Raw genomic sequence first — 13,122 nt, forward strand, 5'->3', positions numbered from 1 at the left:
TGCTTCCCCTCCCCCACCCCAGACATGAGGTGAACCCCCGGTGCGATTACTGCTAATCGAACTCGTTTCCCATCCCCCCGCCAGGACCACTCGAACTGCAGTCGTCGCTGGCCATTTGTGATCGTCTCTACGGGCGGGGGGAGAAGAAAGCAAGCAAGAGAAAGAAGAGGTCCCGTTGACGTCTCGTGTCTGGTCCAAGATTGTCCATTTTCAGCCAAACTCGGTTTTCTTCAGCGGTGTTTGGACCAGCCTGTCCGTGCCGCACCCCCGCACCCAGGGCAGACCCCTTCTCGCCGCCGTCTTCTGTGTTGGGGTTGAAACCCACCACCTCGCCGCTGATTTCGGTGGGATCCGCAGTCACTTATGGGCCTTGTTTGACAAGCTACCACGCAGAGCTGGGGCTTCCAGTAATTCCTGGGGTGTTCTCGCTGATTCTGAATCTGATCCCGGGTGAAGTCGGGGGGAAAGTCTCCTACTGACGTCGATTAACATCTGGAGACGCGAGAACGTGAGAATTGCCGTTTGCTGGCTCGGGCCCTAGGTTGGTCTTGCCCCGTCTCTTGCATCCCATCGCGGCCGAGAACAGGAGATGCTATGAAGTCTCAATGCTGAAAGGAAGACGCTAGTCCAGACTCCGGCATTCAAGGTCGAATTTGGGGGCTGTGCCCCTCACTCCTGTGCTCAATAGCAACGGATGCCCCCTTTCCTCTAAGTCTCAGCTCCCTCCACATTTGGACGTCCCACGTATTAATGACACGCTGGGGGGGAAAAGAACTTCCTTGTGTTCATTCCAAAGCTACTCGTTTCATTTGATGACCCCTAGTTTTTGCTCTGCGAGAGAGTCAACGATCAATCCCTTCCGACTTACTCTTCACCATTCAGTATTGTTGTAACCGCTTCTCGTGTCCCCCCTCAAGCATCTCTTTTCTAAACAAGCCCTCGACTCTCTCATCTCTCCTCATATAGCTGAGGTTAAGGCCATCACCGTGAGGCTTGTGGCGAGGGTGGCCAACATCTGGAACGGGCTGCCCACGGAGGTGGTGCTCTCTCCGACCTTGGGGGTCTTCAAGAGGAGGTTGGACATGCACCTGGTTGGGTTGTCTACCCCCAGGGCAGGAGGTTGGACTCGATGATCTACTGAGGTCCCTTCTGACCCAAACAACCATGAAATCTATGGATGCCCCTGTATACCTCTCATCATCCTTGTTGCCCTTCTCCGGACCTTCTCATGAACTTCTTTTCCTAATTAAAGACCGTGCATCTGGATGGACTCTATTGTTTGCTGGCCTCCCACGGGCTGCAGAAATGAAAGATGTTTCTTGTACCGTCCCTTCTCTCCCTGTGTGTATGTTCACTTGCTTCACTTTTGTACAAAAGTAGACACCTGCTATCTGCACGGGGAAATGTAGCTACCTGCTTGATTGCACTCGGGAATATGCTCCCTGACGCAGGCAAGTTTAGAGTGGCCATCTGTCTGGTTTTATGGAGGACAGTCTGGCTGTCTTCTGTCCTCTGTTGACATGAAACCGGATACCTTTATGTCCTCTATTTTTCTCTTGCGATACCCAACCTTTCAACCCACAATTAAACTTTGGATTGTTTGTCTTCATTGGTTAATATATTTGCCATTAATTAATCCCGTGTTTATACTGGTTGGGCGAATGCCAACGAAGATCCTATTTGTCATGCTTCCTAATGATGTCCTGACATTACGGCTGTTGCTTGCCACCATTAAACATTTGTCTTCAAAATCAGTTTGACGTCACCCTTCATTCAAAACGCCCAAGCGAAAAATGTCCTTCAGCTCAGAACGGTTGAAAGAACACGATCACTGTGCATTAAATGCAACTGTCCTCTATTCTTGAGGGACCTCGGTGGCCACCCTAAATTTTTTGGTGTAAATAAACCCTCAGCAGAGCGCGGAGAGTTTGCTTTTTGCCACCTCATCTTGTTTAGTGTTTATATGAGTTCTCTTACAAAATCAGCCAGGCCTGCTAAAAATAAGCTTGTGTTTTATGCCTTTAGGAAATGATTTATTTAATTGATCCAGTTTCATTTTCTCTGTTCCCTCATGGCTGGCAACAGTGGTCTTGGAGGATGTGAACAGACACTAGATGTCACTCAAGGATTAAAAAAGGGAACCGAATCCTGCAGCTCCCAAGAAACAACCTTCATAAAGAAACTGCTGGGTTACCATGTTCACTGTTGGGCCATCATGAACATTTCCCAAGCAAAGAACTTGTCACCTGCATGAGAATACAGTTCTCACCTGCAGTCAAAACTTTCTGTGTCTTTTTTATCATATACAAAGGTTAGATGCTGTCTGTCTGCTATCTTGAGGAGTCCTTATATATCCACGCTGATTCTATTTGTTCCTGGGCACCAGAGAGCACTACCTGACAGTATCTGAAGATACATCCCCACATCACATACGCAGCTTGCAAGTCAAGCCTTCTCCCCTATCCTGGGCCTGGCCTGTCTCTACACGGTGAGCGCTCCAGCGAAGGGGCTGCTCCATTTGCACTGTGCTTAGCATCACTGGCCCATGGTCATGGTGAGGCCCAAGGCAGAGCAGGGGAACAGCCTTCCATCGCCTCTCAAGGACAGCTGCTAAAATGCCCTAGTGATGGCTCTACTCCATGGTCACATTTGGCAGCTAGTTGTATTTTGTTCTTCCATTTTCTTAAGGAAATATGGATGTTATTATGGATGAAAACCAAGGGAGACCATTAATAGGTGGAACAAATCCTCTGTCCCATCCAGTTATACTAAGTTAGATTCACCCAAGGTATTACCCGTACACCAATCCCTCTTACACATCAACTGAGCATTTACTGCACTCAGTACATTGCTGGTGTGTGCGCTACCCTGGGAGGATGGAAGTGAGCAATGTAAGCAACAAGCTAGAAGATGGAAAAAGGTGTTGGTTAAAGCAGGCTGCCAGCTACTTCAGCCTTGTTAGAAATTATTCTTATTTACCAAGCATGTGATTACATGCCCTCGGTGCTCCATAAAACAAATAGGACATGATCCCTCAAGGAGCAGCAGCCTCCAGTCCAGTGTTAACCAAGATGCAATGAGTGAGAGCGACAAACCATAGAGGGGGAAAGAGAGGATGAAGGTTATAATAATAAGATTACATGGCCACGTAGACTCACAATGCACATGGCACTGTCGTACTGCTGTCTCTTTATTATGTTTTTAATGGATGGGAGGAAAGGGGAGGAACAGAAGTTGGGGCAAAGGGCATGATGATATCAAAGCTGGTATCAAAGCAAAGCAAAATAAAAAGGAAGACTAAATAGAGCTTGAGAACACGTGGCACTAATGCCTGAACGGTGCTGAGCACAGCACTCTGCCTTGTACCCTCTGGCACTTCTCCCAGGCAGATCAGCGCGCACTCCCTCAGCCTCCTTTGCACCATGCTATTTATCCTGTTTGCACATCCTGCAGATTGGCCCTGTGTGGCCTCATCCGCAGAGAAAAAGCTGCGTCTCAGAGCAGCGTCTCCAAGGTACATTGTGGCTTTCCTGCAGAAGGGCTCTACAAACAGTGATGAGTCACTCCATCTAATGGCGCTGCATACGTGGAATACACAAAGGCAGAGCCTCACCTGCAAAAGTCTTACCAGACTGATAATGTTTAAAGGGGGAAGGGATCTAATGGCTTGGGATTGCTTCTCTGCCGAACAAATGGAACTGTTTTGTCTGTCCGCTCCTATCCTGGTATAGGGCAGCTAACCCACAGCAACTATAAGCTTGCATGAAACCAGCTGGCGTGATTTAGCTTCTACTTTGAGGGGAGTAGAGCAGACAGAGGCAAGCGTTACAGCCGGTCAGCAGTGAAGCGCTGCCACTCCAAAGCAGTTTGACTGTTCATCTGCCCATGCCATGCCTTTGCACAGCAAAACCATGGGCGGGTTACACTGATCACCCCAAGCAGGAGTCTGCAAAACCTTCCTGCTGCCCCCAGCCCACCATCAATTATTTGCGTGGCCTGTGCTGTAGATCACAGCTCAAAGGGCAGCTTTTGATTCTGTGCCCCTTTTGCCCCCAGGTGCAAAAAGACCTCCCAGGCTCACAGCTCCAAGTCCTGTCAGGTTTGCTTTGCTCTGTGTATGGGCTCAGTTGCCCTCTGCTCCACTTGCAGCCACCAGCAGTTGGGCAGGTTTATGTTTATGGAGCTGACTCAGATCTTGGTCCCAGGCATATTATTTTGTTCTTGGAGGGGTGCTCAGAGAATGCAGAGGGCACAGGACAGATGTGACCCCGGAACGGGAGCCAGGCATACTCAGAGCCCTTCTGCTCTCTTGAGTGCAATGGACTTCTCCCTAGTAATCATACAATCATAGAAAATGAGGGTGGAAGGAAGCTCAGGAGGTCACATCTAGTGCAACCCCCTGCTCCAAGCAGGACCAACCCCAGCTACATCATCCCAGCCAGGGCTTTGTCTAGCTAAGTCTTCATAACCTCCAAGGATGGAGACTGCACCACCTCCCTGGGTAGCCTGTTCCAGTGTTTTCCTACCCTCCTTGTGAGAAAGTTTGTCTTAATATCAGACTTAAACTTCCCTTGCTGCAGCTTGAGCCCATTGCTCCTTGTCCTGTCATCTGCCCCCACTGAGAACAGCCCAGCTCCGTCCTCTTTGCAGCCCCCCTGCAGGGAGGTGAAGGCTGCTATCAAATCCCCCTCAGTCTTCTCTTCTAATGTTATTGGGGAACCCCACGAAAGAAGCAAAGGAGCTGGACAATGTCCTCCTCCCCCGTTCCAGCCAGTAGAGAGGGGTGACTACTGCAGGGGAAGCATCCTGCATATCCCCAGGAGGAGCCGGCAGCGAGAGTGCAGAGCAGTGCTGCTGCAGTATCCAGCGCAAGCAGGGCACAAGGCAGCTCTGCTGACTCACTGTGAGGCACTGCCTCTGTCCACACTAATTATAGGCTGAGCGGCTTGATTCACTCCATGTACTATGAGCCATCAATCAGCCCTGCTTCCGCCAGGCTGCTTGCAAGCACACTGCTGACTGATAGTGGTCAGGCAGTGGGGGCACCCTGCATTTATCTTAATTACCCCACTCAAAGGCACTGAGCTGTCCATTGAGCTGACCTATGCAAACCCTTGGTCTTTAATCCATTCCCCTTGTTCTCCACCCTGCCTCTGTGGCTAGCTCAGCATACATCTGCTTACTCGACTGCAAGTTTTAGGGGGACCAGCCTGCTCCTTGCTCTGTGCACGTACAGCATTTAGCAGCCGTAACGCTGAGTGGGGAGGAGTGATGGGGAGAGGGGGCTCTCCACGTAGCATAACACACAGAACCAGGATCCTAAGGCCAACGTTTTAGTTCTGTTCTCTCAGGTTATTTACAAAATTTGCATGTGGGTGGAAGCCGATCTCTGCAATTTCATTCATCTGCACCAAGGAGGAGACACATTTGTGAACAAAATGCAGAGCTTTGCCTGTGTCAGAATAGTCCTGTTGCTAAGGCAGAGACTCTAGACAGACAGCGAAATCCTTCAGGCTTTTTTTCAGTCCTCTCTGGAGCCATTTGAGCTCCTGGGAGTCTGGCATGACTAAGGAGTGCAGCGTTTGACCCTGCAGCTCTTGCCTCGAGCTTCATAAGTTGATTTTACCGCTTCCTGTGTGTTCAGTGCCGTTCCAAAATGTCACAACGTGCTTGTCCCTCTTCAGCCTTCATGATCTGTTAGTCCAACACCACCAAAAAAAGCATGCTGGCCCGCCAGTAAAAAAAAAAGCCAAAAGCAAGAGCCTTTCAAAAGCAGCCAGTCATTCTGGACACACTTTAAAGGCACCAGATTTTGACAACGTGGGCAAGAGGAACTTCAGGACCTCTGTTTCCTGTTTGACACCAGAAATAAAGCCACCCCAAACCGGGGTTTTAGGTCCAGGGCAGAGAAGCTTATTTCAGATGAGAGACAACCAGGGAGTTGACAAGGCGCCAGGGACGTGGGAGACAAGTGCCACCTCGCACCTGTCACATCCAGCTGGCGGACCCCTCTACCCCAGCTCAGAGCCTGGGTCTTGATATTTTTCCAGAGCGGATTGATCAGAGCAGCGGCCCTCAACCTTTTCGGACTCGAGGCACCCCTGGTTAGACTCAGGGCACCCCTTGAAAATGCAAGCTCTTAACTTTCACTTGTTTTTTGACTACAGAAAAATAATGGAGCCATTCTTTCACTGCAAGGAGCTCAGAAAGACCACAGCAGGTGGAATGCTCTTACCCCTATGCATTCCTACTGGAAATCTCTGGATTTATCAGGCAAATCGTGTGTGCTCACCTAATGGCACTAACATTGTGTGGTCCCCTGGAGAGGCTTTCAAGGTACCCCAGGGTGCCAGCATTACCCTGGTTGAGAATCACTGGTCCAGAGCTTGAAACCCCCGGGTCCTGTCCTGGCCGGATCTCTGCCCAGCACAATGCAGAAAAAGCATGCAGCAGCACCCAGCTCTTGTGTCGCCTGCGTTATTAATCACGGCACAATATTTACTTCTCACCCCATGTGGCACTAGAAGACACGAGCCCCGCACGCTTCATTCAGTGCTGTTAGCACCAAGTCAAACCAATGAGTCACTGCTGCGAGCCCGGACTGCTGTTCAGCTGCTTGCAATGAAAACTGGCTCGCTGGACTAGACAGTGAGCTGCAGGGAGGAGGCGGGGGCATGTCTCCATTTTGGCGTAAACGGAGAGGATGAGTCATGGCAGGGGAGCCAGGCTCACATTCCTCGCCGCACCTCGGGATGTGCTGCCTGAAGCCATGCTCTTCTCTGCCGGGGACCCAGAGCGTCACCCTGCACGTGCTGGGCGAGCGATGCCCCGGAGCGCGAGCGGCCAGAAGAGCTGCCCTGTAGCCGGGCTCCAACTAATGCAACGCCCTCATTTCTGTTTCTTTTCCGTTCCACGGCAGGGCCTTTTTAAAACTGCAGTTCCCCTGTGCACAGGCTCCATCTAGCAAGTCCTGCAGACATTAGGAGTCGCTTCCACACCCGGGCCCACTTGCTCTACGTCCCAGGCAGTGGCACAGGCGGAGAGAAGCTCAAATACTCTTGAAACATAAAAAGCAGCAGCCTTTCCCGGTGCTCAGCGCCGGAAACCCCCGTGTCTGACTTATACCTAGTTATAGACACAGGGGCCTAATGTCATTACAAGATGTCAGCCTTTCTTTGTCCAGGTGCCTTTACACCCTCAGACATCACCTGGCCACGCAGCCATGCAGTGTTGCCAACTCTTACGATTTTTGGCGTTGTCCCTAAAGTCTACGCTTCAGGAATATGAAAAACATAGCTCTTTCTTTTATTTATATTTATATATATACACAGATAAGAGAAAGAGCTAAGTTTTCCGAGGTGTAGACTTTAAAAACACCAAAAATCATGAGTTCTGGCAATACTGGCCATGGGACACGTCCCAACTTCACATGCTGCCTTTCCTTGCCACCACCCCGCACGTACACCGCAGCTGCCGCATAAGCAGCTGATGGGTGATGCCCACTCACATCAACCTGACACTTGGGCGTAGGAAGCGGGATCTCTCAGCTGGGAACTGGGCTGGGGTTTTTTTGCAGAAGTCACAAGCAGCTTCCTCTTTCCTTTCTTTCTGGATGGAGGCAACTTGCTGCACGGCTGCGCCGGTCTTTGGAAAACAAAATCTCCCTCTACGCAGAGCCCAGCCCCACGGTGCGTGGCGAAGTTTCATGCAGGAAAACCAAGATTTCTCGGGATTACTGTTTGCTGACTCTTGTTGAGTCAAATCCTCGCCTCACCGAGCGCGGTGGCTGAGTAAGATCACTGGTGCCTGGCCTTGTCATGACGCATGTTCTGGCCCTACCTTTCTATGATTTTATCAGTCTAAAATGGCTTGGAAGGGATGCTCTTGCCTTGAGCCAGGGGTTGGATGAGATGACTCCTCAGGGCCCTGGCCAGCTCACAGTTTTTATGATGCTTTGTTGGACCTAGATGCCATTCACCTTCCTGCAGGGAGTCAAAGCTGATGGTGGGTGAGGTGTGAAATGACTGAGAGGAGGGCAAATAGGAGTGGGGCTTGATTTCCAAACACCAGACTCCCTTCTCCCAGGGAAAGCCCCCTATAACTGCTACTTCGCGAGTCAAGGGGGCTCTGCTGGGTTAACTCAGCTCTGCTACTTCCCCGCAGACTTCCACTTGTTAGTGGCTGGAGGACGTTTCCCTTCTTGATGTTCTCCTTGCCTGAAAGATTAACATCTAGTGTTGGAGCCTGACCCCACAGAGCTTGGCCCTGAAAGTCCCGGGTGAGCACAGGTTGTAGGACTGGGCCCTGGTGAGTCACTTTACTGCTAATACTGACGAGGAAGGCAAATGCGTCGGTGTTTCCCAGGTTGTTCCCTTCCTTATTTGCCGTGGAAGTGAAGTTGTTCTTTATTGCCCTGCAATTCTGCTCTAACACAACCCACAACAGACTATCGCATCAACGCCTTGAGCTAGAAGTGACTGCATCACCCCTGCCCCTCTGTATCCAGAGACTGTTTTGCTCACTCGCGGTTCAGTCGCTTATACACCGTGCCCATCAGGGCCAACAGACACGAATCTCTTACTTGCTTCCTTTTATTGAGGGCAGATTGCAAAATGAGGGGCAGGAACCCGCAGCCTTTAGCAAGGCAGACTTCACTTGGGTTTGGCTAGGTCACAACTAGGGAGTTGAAAACGGACAGATCCTGATTGCACGTGACTGCCAGGCGGGCACAAAGGGCAAGAGGTATCTTGCTCTTTGGCAAAGAGACTGTGAAGGGCCGAATTTCACCCTCTCCCAGGGACCAAGGAGCAGTTTACCTCTCCCGAGAGTGCCTTTCAGGCCCTAAAGTTAGCAAGAGCATTCTGCATCTGCTTCTACTCTGGATCCATTTCAAAGAAAGCAAATGTACAAGGCCTTGTTTCTCAGCTTCCCGGTACCGTTTGGTGCTCAGTGAGGGACATAATGCAGCCCCAGTTGAGAGGGAAAAATAATAAAGTTGTGGCATAAACAATAAATCTACCTTAAGTTCCAGTTGTGCAATTGTACAGCAGGTGCTGTCTGTTGTCTGTCCGCGGCTACAGGCTCAGCCCCCTCTGTCTTCACGGCTAGCGCCCAGAGAACAATTTAGCTTTGTCTCTCTTTCTTTCATTAATACTGCATCAATATTGCACTCTGTTCTCCAGTGTTACCAGCTCGCCTGACTTTGCTGTGAATCTCACCATATTGCATGCTTTCCTTGAAGCGCCAGCTTGTGAAGTCATTCAAATATGTGAGATCTCAGCTTTAAAAAGAAAAAAAAAAATCCCAAATATTTCTAGCCTTTGCAGCTACAGAGCAAAGCTTGGAAATGCAACCCCTAAAGGCTTAAAAGCCAAGAGATAAAGAAAAAGAAACCCAAAGGCCAAAATAAACAACTTCCATCCAAACATGTTGTTTTAAAAACCACAGACTCACAGAAAATTCAGGCTGGAAGGGAGCTCAGGAGGTCACATCCAGTCCAACCCCTGCTCCGAGCAGGACCAGCCCCACCTACATCATCCCAGCCAAGGCTTTGTCCACCCAGGTCTGCAAAACCTCCAAGGATGGAGAGTCCACCACCCCTCTGGGTGACCTGTCCCAATGCTTCACCACCGTCCTAGGGAGAAAGTTTTTCCTAATATCCAACCTCAACTTCCCTTGCTGCAGCCTGAGCCCATTGCTCCTTGCCCCCACTAAGAACAGCTCCATCCTCTTTGCAGCCCCCCTGCAGGGAGGTGAAGGCTGCTACTCAATCCCCCTCGGTCTTCTCTTCTGCAACCTCAATCAGCCCATTTCCCCCAGCCTCTCCTCACCAGTCCTGTCCCCCAGCCCCCAACCATTTTCACTGCCTTCCACTGGACTCTCCCCAACTTGTCCACATCCTTTGCCAAAAAAAAAAAGACTCTGTGAATTCATATTTAGGTTTTGCAAAAATAAATCTTTCCAGAGAAGTCATGCCAGGATTCCCAAAAACTCAGGTAGAAACAATTGACATTTCCTTGCAGTGTTTGCAACTCAGAAATTGCGGTTGCAACACAGCAGCCCAGGAGAAGTGCAATGGAGTAGAAATGGGCTAGGAACAAAAAAAGAAATTCAATCTATTATTTTTATTGCTCATAAAACACCCTCCCTAAATCTCCTAGGGATGAGTAGATGAATTAAATTTTAAAAATTAATTTAGGTTTAGTAATCTAACATGGTGTTTGTAACGGGGTGTAGGAGATTTGCTTCTATGAAAGGTAGGACTTTTAACCCACAATTTCCTTATAACAAAGCAACAATCGCTATCCTGGACAGTTCAGTCCTCTGTGAAAAATATAGCATTGGCCTCACCAGCGTGAAATGGGGTACACCACCCCGTTGGGAGAGGCACTGCTGCCTAAATGTACAATGATGAGACCACAAAGCTTGATTTACATGGGGCAGAGACAGCAGCCGTAGGAAAGCTGATGGCCACTCACCTTTCTGAAGCCTCCAGCTATTCTCTTTGCAAATATTAAGAACATGCTTTGGCGTGCGGGGCCAACACACCTCCTGCCATGCTCTCGGTGTGCTTCCCACCCTCTTTTTCCCTGAAGGCCACTGCAAGATTGCTCCTGGTGCCTTTACATCAGACCTAAAAGGGCATGGGGGATTTTTGCCTTATTTTAGGTAACATGTGAGTGACTCAGTTTCCCCACTCAGTTTTGGATGGCTACTGATACAGCACGAGGGGGTTCATCTCTTTCCTGGGACAGGTCATGAGGCAGAGGCTCGCTGGGTCTACCAGGAACGGTCCACACAGGAACGGCATCACCTGGAAGATGACATTTAATATCTGAGGCATGAAAAGATTGCAAAAGCAACCTGGCTTTCAGCACAGGGGAGTTCAATCCATCGATCCATCTGGCATGACCGGGCAGAGCCAGGCGGCCTTAGTCTCCCATCCAGGCCGCGAAGCACACCCGGCCAAGGTGCATCAGGGTTAATGCGTCAGGACCACATTTCTCATTCATTCGACTGCACGTCATTCGCACTCAGGAGCTGAGGCCTTTAATATGCTACGATGCCTCTTGGGAAGGGCAAAAAAATCTCCCTGAACCTAAGGGCGGAGAAGACTTTCCAGACAAGTGAATCGGCAGAGCTGTGAGTAATGTCCAGACAGCTGGGGACTCTCCCAGATTGTTCTTGTGAAAGGCAACAAAACTGTCTGCAAAGTGAGAATGCAGCCATCTCATTAAGAGACACTTTAGCAGCCTTCCTGGCAAGGGAACAGGAGAGTGCAAAGCAGGACGATCTCCAGCAAGAATGAGTCCGCTCGGCACACGGCCAGACAAGTGCTGGCCTCTTTGCAACACCCCTGAAACCTGGAGCCCGGCTAACACATGCGTCCGTCACCTGAAGGGCCATATCGAGAAACCCCAGAGGCTGTTGCATGGGTTCTGCAATGCGGGGTTATGAAAAGGGTTGAAACGTGTGGGCAGGGAAGATACCTTGGCGGATTTCTTCGGAGGTGTGTGCATTGGGGAATACCACCGCGGCCACTTAATTAGTGTACTCTAATTGCACGGGCTTGCAAAGCAGCTCCAGGTCTCAGCTTGAAAACCGAGTTAGTATTTTGGCAGTGAGGGACTCAAAGCAATGGAAGTCGTCAGTGGACTTCTTGGGGCTTTCCACGCTAGCAAGGACAACACAGTCCTCCTAGGTAATTGCAGAGGGGTTTTTAATAGTTTGCTTTGCCGGTTATGAACTGATTTGCCTGCCTGGGCAGGCGGGCAGTGAGGCAGGCAGACCCCAGCTCCTCCGCTCCCTTGGCCCTTGCTCCGTTCTGCACCTCAGTAGCTTGCCCGCTTGGGAGTTTCAAAGGATTTCCTAACTGCACAATCTGGGAAGGACTGACCACAGCAGCAGTGGAGAAAGCAAGTCCAGTGGTAATCTGAGCCTGCTGCGTCCCCCGCCCCTGATCAGCTCCAGGTGCTCTGGATCTGGATTCCTGCAGGCACTGAGATGCGCGCTGCAAACCAGGCACAAACCAGAGGCAGGGGAGACAGGTCCACGTTTCCCAGGGGCCACAACAAAGGGTGAGTCCCAAGCAGCTGGGACACTAGACTCCAGGGCTACTATTCACTCCCTGGGCCTCTGGCTGCCACCCACAGCCCTGGCGCACCTGGCACACCTGGCATCATTACTCACCCATCTCAATTTTGGGTGAGTAAACGGTCGCCAGGTGCACGGTCGCCTTTCTCGCAGTCGCCTGGGCTCAGCCACTTATTACGGTCCTGCCCGAGAGTCCCCTCTGCTGCTCCCACATTTCCCAATGGGTCTTTCAGACCTTCCTGAAGCCTCTTTATCTTAGAGAGAGGGGCCTGAACCCCACCTAGGGGCACGGGCAGCGCTGACCTCCCTGCACCGGGCCAGCTTTGAGCATCACGCGCATTATTTATACAGCAGCAGGGCCGGAGGGTGGGAGCAGATGCGGTCCTGGCGGACAGGGGCACCACGTCAGCACCACAGCAGGCCACGTCAGCTGTGCCAGGGGCTGCCACGGCGTTCCCACGCCTGTGCCCTGAAGCGTGTGCGACCGCACGCAGCCAGCCCGCAGGCTCCCCTCTCCTCCCCACGTCCCCTGCTTTGTGCAGCCTTTTGCCTCCCACCGATTTCCTCCCGTCTCCCTTTTAAAATTCCCCCAGGCTCGTCGCTCTCTTGCTCCCCGGCTGCCTCGTTTGGACGTCCTTTGAATGCCTCTTCATTTAATTTCCACGCCTCGCGCCACCAGGACGTTGTGATCGTTTAAACATGAGCTCTCCGCCGAGCGTGCCTGCTCGACACAGATCTCTGCGTGTTCCCCTGAAAGGGAAATTATCCTTCATTATGCCGTGCTTTGTGGGGCGCGAGCGACGGACATTATGCCGCGAAGAAAAGCGGCTGCTCAAATAAGAATAATAGGGGGATAAAAGGCAATTAGCAGCTTCTCTGGGAGCGGGGTCCTCCGATCCGCTTATGTGTCTGCTCTGAATCGCACCGGAGTCGTGCTTGGGGCGTCTCTGCGGTAGCGATGGAAACGGTGCAGCGGAGGCAAGTCGTGATGGCTGGAACGCAACCCCAGCACCAGGCCTAGCTCTTCCA

General features: G+C 51.0%; 1 long non-coding RNA gene across 1 annotated transcript; it reads left to right on the forward strand.

Moving 5' to 3' along the window:
* Positions 1-217: 217 nt before the first annotated feature.
* LOC109300585 lies at positions 218-1,266 on the forward strand. The gene is made up of 2 exons (XR_002098269.1): positions 218-508; positions 542-1,266. It is a non-coding gene; the product is annotated as an uncharacterized LOC109300585 (long non-coding RNA).
* The last annotated feature ends 11,856 nt before the right edge of the window (positions 1,267-13,122 follow it).

The sequence above is a fragment of the Gavialis gangeticus genome, unplaced genomic scaffold (assembly GCF_001723915.1).
Source record: "Gavialis gangeticus isolate Ggan-Ray unplaced genomic scaffold, GavGan_comp1, whole genome shotgun sequence".
Classification (NCBI taxonomy): Eukaryota; Metazoa; Chordata; order Crocodylia; family Gavialidae; genus Gavialis; species Gavialis gangeticus.